Here is a 5,593-nt window from a genome sequence, read left to right as displayed (position 1 = left end):
TCTCACGGTCTCTCCTGCCAGGGCTGGCTTTGAACCGTGATCCTCAGATCTCAGCCTCCTGAGTAGCTAGGATTACAGGCGTGAGGCACCATCGCCCGGCCTATTTTTAAATTCTTATTTTGAGAGCGTCTCAGCTAAATTGCTCAAGCAGGCCTCAAACTCTCTGCCTTCTTACCTCTTTCTATACCAGTATCTGGGGTTACAGATGTGCTCCACTATATCTAACTACTATTTACTTTTTCATTTCTTTTCAATCATTAAAGTACTATTTTTTTTCTAGAATATGCATTTTTTCATTCATTTTCAGTATTGCGATTTGAACTCAGGGCCTTGCATTTTTGCTTAGCTTTTATTTCCCAGGAGCTTTGTTATACCATTTGAACAGCAGTTGGCTTTTGCTAATTAATTGGATATAAGAATCTCAGTAGATTTTTCTGCTTAGGCTGGTTTTGAATATTGTTCCTCAGATCTAGCCTCCTAGGTAGTTAGGAATACAAACATGAGCCACCAGCACTAGGCTGGAACTTTTTTGTTGTTGTTGTTGTTGGCTGTGGGGCTTGAACTTAGGGCCTGGGTGCTGTCCCTGAGCCTCTATGTGCTGAAGGCTAGCCACAGCACCACTTCCTATTTTTGTGTGGTTAGTTGGAGATAAGAGTCTCAATGGGACTTTTCTGCCCTGGCTGGCTTCAAATGGCAATCCTCAAATCTCAGCCTCCTGAGTAGCTAGGATTGCAGGTGGGAGCACTGGAGCCCAGCTTAGACTTTTTGTATGGGTATAAAATATTTATGATATTTATAATATTTGTTTGGATAAATTGGTACATACATTCTAAAAATGAAACCCCAAAACTGCACTGTATAATACTTACCACCATTGAACCCTTGTAATATGACCCTTCTAAACTGAAATAGGCTGTTAAGTATCAAGTACAACTGGGTTTTAAGTGTTAGTATGGAAAGAATATAAAATTTCTCATTAATTTTTCTTTCTTTAAAATTCTTTAATCTGTCTCTTGCAGAAATCTAGGAAATTATATTTATTACCACTTCTCCCTCACCCCCTTTTTTTTTTTTTTGCCAGTCCTGGGACTTGAACTTATATTTGGGCTTTGTCCCTGAGCCTCTCTCTGTGCTCAAGGCACTAGTGCTCTACCACTTCAACCACAACGCCATTTCTGTCTTTTTCTGAGTAGTTTATTGGAGATAAGAGTCTCACAGACTTTCCTGCCTTGGCTGGCTTCAGACTGATCCTCAGATCTCAGCTTCCTGAGTAGTTAGGATTAAAGTTGTGAGCTACTGGTGCCTGGCTACTATCCCACTTTTTATAAGTTTATGAGTAATATGATTATGTGCACAGGATTATTTGCAGGTCAAAAGGAAAAGTTACTGACTGTAATATCAACCACATCAAAGCAGATAAAAGCTTTCATTAATCCCTTATTTTTTTTGTTGAGACATATGTACTATAGCTAGCTGTAATTCTCCAGATGTCTTCCTTTTAAGAAAAAGTTAAACCAAAAGGTCCTTGAAGTTTGGAACTATGTCCTTTTGATATCCATAAAAATGTCCCCATCTCCAGCTTGCCATAGTCATAACACATAGTAAGTGGTCAAGTGAATGAGTTAGTTGCATTTGATCCAGGAAAGACATAGTGGTTACTCTTCAGACAAGAAGAGCCAGACGCTGCTGGCTTATTCCTGTAATCCTACTACTCAGGAGGCTGAGATGTGAAGATCACAGTGTGAAGCTAGTTTGGGCATTAAATCTGTGAGACCCTCATCACCAATTAGCCACCATAAAAGCTGAGATGTGGAGCTGTAGCTTCCAGTGGTAAAGTGCCAGCCTTGAGCAATAAAGCTCAGGGACAATGTCCTGGCCGAGTTTAAACCCAGGACCAGCCCAATGAATGAATGAATAAATGAATGAATGAATAACTTAAATAAATAAAATAAACTGGGGAAGGACAGTGATATATTTGTGCATCCTGTAAGATTAAGTACTTTGCAAGCTATCAAGTTGTTGTGGTTGGGCCACAGCTCCTATGCATCCATTTCATTTACCCAGCCAAGGAGTAGGTGTTGATTTCCTTTACTCACTGAGGAAAATGTGGCCCAGGGAGGTTAATCAGCTTTGCCTAAGATCACATATAACAAGGATTCAACTTTCAGGCTTATCTAAGTCCAAAGATTACCTCACCACACCACCACCAGGTTCTTCCCAAAGTCATGGTTTTGCTTACCAAGGCTATCAGTCTGAAGACTGAATAGTGTAGAAGAGTTTGGAAAGAAAATCAGGCCAGGTTGCAGGCATTAGGATTGTCAGGTGAATCACCACTTTTGATCCTCTTCTTGATTTTACTGGGCACTCCTTTGAAGTATCTCATTAAGTTTTGAGTTGGATGCATGTTGAAATTTTAAGCTTGTTGTGCCTTTTTAAAGATAACTGTTGCTTTGATTGTATCTGTTGGTCAGCACTATACTGGTAGCTGAGGCAAAGTGACACTTCATGCTTCAGTCAGTCTCATAACTAGCTTTATTTACAGTTTCTTTTCTAGGGCATGCAGCCACATAATTAATTCACTTCAGTGTTAACCCACTGGCTACTCAAAATATAGAAAATATTAAAGATGTGGCCAATTATTTAACATAGTATAAAATATTATTAAACTATGTGTAAAAACAACACACATTTGGCAGGGAGCAGGGGTATATAACCTAAGGTGATCTAAATATGTCAGTGATTATTTTGCTCTTCATATCTATGTTTCTGATCCTTATGCATGTCATTTACTTGTGGGATTGCATGTTCGTTTACCCATTGAGAGCAATTATGGCTAGAGAGGGAATTCTTGATTATTCATGGGCAAGTTGTAGTTTTGCTTTGAGGCCCTGGTTATTATTTCTCTCACCTATTGTCTTTTTTTTTTAGGTCCTAGACCAGAACTCAAATTGAATACCTAATGCTTTCGCTCATCTACTAGCACTCTAGCAGAGCCACACCTCCAACCCATTATTTCTTTTTTTTCTCTCTCTTTTATCTGAAACTGGGACTCGAACTTGGTATCTGACACTTATTGCTTATTGGCAGATGTCCTACCACCTGAGCCATGCCGCCAATCCCCTACCTGCTATCTAGATTTCTACCCTGTATTACCCAGATTCTCTGGCCTTTTCGACTCTATGTCTGTAGATTCTTGTCTGAGCTAACTGTAAAGCCCTCAGTCTTTTTTTGATGTTGTTGTTGGTTGTGGGGCTTGAACTATGGGCCTCAGCACTGACCCTGAGCTCTTCAGCTCAAGGGTACCACTTGAACCACAGGGCCACTTCTGGTTTTTGGGTGGTTAATTGAAGATAAGAGTTTCACGGGCTTTCCTTGCCTGTGCTGGCTTTGAATCTTGATCCTCAGATCTCAGCTTCCTTAGTAGCTAGGATAACGGGCATGAGCTACCAGTGCCCCTCAAGCTCTCAGTCTCTTAGGTTGCTGATCTCTCTTGCTTGACCTGTTTGAACTGTGGATCAGATGCTGACCTAGATTTATCTCACAATGCCTCTGCCCTTCTGAGCCTCAGTTATCCTCTTGTAGACTTGTCTTTCATTGCTAGCCAGCTTCCTTATCTCAGAACAACTTTTTCTTTCCCTGACTTGCCCTTGTCTCTGCTACTATACAATGTCATTTTCTTAGGTGGATGTTACATAGCCTATTTGTTATAAAAATGTTTAAAACACTGATTTTTTTTTTTTGTCATTTGTAGAAGCAGAACAGAGTGATGAACAACTTCATCAAGAAATATCCCAGGTAAATTTTGAAAAAGCAATTATAGAGTTTTGGTTTCTTTTTCCTTTTTTTTTTTTGGAGGGAGAATAATTTTGTGAATCTACTATTTACATTCTCTCACCAAGAAATTTCAGTTTCTTGTTGTGATTACCAGGTTTGAGTATTTTTTTATTAGCATACATTTATTCTATAAGAAGGATTCATTGTGCAACTTAAATACATATACTGTACATTGATCAAATTCACTCAATTTATCTTTCTTTATTTTCTCCTCCTGTTTTTGTTTTATTATTTTTGAGGAACAAATGTTTATTAGGATGCTGATACAAGAGAGATACAATGGGCAGCTAGTAGAGGAGAATTAGTGCTGTTGCTGTTATTGCTGCTTCTGCTACCTTGACTGCACCAATGGGTTGTGGGCAGGCTTTTATGGGGTTTGTGGGATTTTGTTGATTAGCTTTCCATCTTATTTGTGGACCCTATTGACTGGCTGCCCTTTTGTCAGACCATGGTTCAAATTTTGCATGTGCCTGACAGCTCAGTTTTCATATTTGTGTTCCACCTGGCCCATTTTGAGGGATTTTTTTTTATTCCAGTCCTGGAGTTTGAACTCAGGGCCTAGATACTATCCCTGAACTTCTTTTACTCAAGGCTAGCTCTCTACCACTTGAGGCACAGTGGCACTTCTGGCTTTTTCTGTTTATGTGTTACTGAGGAATCAAACCCAGGGCTTCATGCTAGGCAAGGACTCTACCACTAAGCCTCATTCCCAGCCCCATGTCCCAGGTTTGACTTTGCTTCCTCATTTTACCCTAGCCTATTTTGTGCATTTGGCTCACCTGGACTTGATATTTCTCTGTTTGCCATGTCTCCTTATCTCCTTCACATCTTCCTTGACCAAATAAAACCAATCCTAGTTTTAGTGTGGAAAATATTTCATCTTATAATTGGTTTGAGCTGAATAAAGTTGTAGAGGTGTCCCTGCCTGCATAGTTGTTGTTCTGGCAGAGTCTTAGGGAGTAGTCCTTGGGGACACAGCAGGATCTAATTGAATATCAAAATGAATGTATATGGAAGCCTGGTCCAGGGTTTTAAGCAGCACTGGAGAGTCAGATGGTAGGGGATGAAAGCCACTTATAGCATCATTTGTAACTTAGTAAGTAGAAGCAAATCTGCTTAAAAAGGCTAATAAAGCAAGTTCCAATGGCAAAAAGATGTCAAATAGATAGTAGAGGTCCAAGGAAGGGAGGAGCTAGTACAACTACAACTAGGTATTTTTCCATGAGAGCCATCCTTGGGTGGCTTGTTCTTTAAGTGAAGAGACTTGATGACCATTTATGAATGTTATTTGAATTTGTCCTTATTTTTTAACTCTAAAGCATTAGTCTTTCCCCAACATAGCACAGGTTTCATTTCCTTTGGGCAGTAGTGAGCATGTCTAATGTTTTGTAAGGTACTGCCACTGAAGAGTTAATTTGTTTTTATATATTAGTGAGAGTTTGGCCTAGGTTATCCAGAACATTGGCTATTTCAAGTAATAGTTTTTGTAAACCAGGAAGAAAAGACAGTTCCTTCAATTCCAGTTCCTCCTTATGTAATGCTTAGGGCTATTAGGAGTGACATGAAGTAAATGTCCTTTTGTTTTAAGGTTGTTTTTGTTTTGTGAGTATTTATATATAGCAAGGGGCTGTATATAAGTTTTTTTGTACCTATAGAAATAACAGGTAAGGGCTGGGAAGGTGGCTCAGTGGTAGAGTGCTTGCCTTGCATGCCTGAGGCCCTGGGTTCGATTCCTCAGCACCACATAAGCAAAAAGAAA

At 39.5% G+C, this 5,593-nt stretch overlaps 1 protein-coding gene across 4 annotated transcripts in view; it reads left to right on the top strand.

The window, feature by feature from the left end:
- Rhot1 (ras homolog family member T1) overlaps positions 1–5,593 on the top strand; it is a 63,337-nt gene that overhangs the window by 700 nt on the left and 57,044 nt on the right. The gene's annotated exons all lie outside the window — the stretch shown is intronic.

This window comes from Dipodomys ordii, unplaced genomic scaffold (genome assembly GCF_000151885.1).
Source record: "Dipodomys ordii isolate 6190 unplaced genomic scaffold, Dord_2.0 Scaffold31, whole genome shotgun sequence".
Classification (NCBI taxonomy): domain Eukaryota; kingdom Metazoa; phylum Chordata; class Mammalia; order Rodentia; family Heteromyidae; genus Dipodomys; species Dipodomys ordii.
The sequence above is the reverse complement of the archived record's forward strand: the minus strand, read 5'-3'. Positions and strand labels throughout refer to the sequence as shown.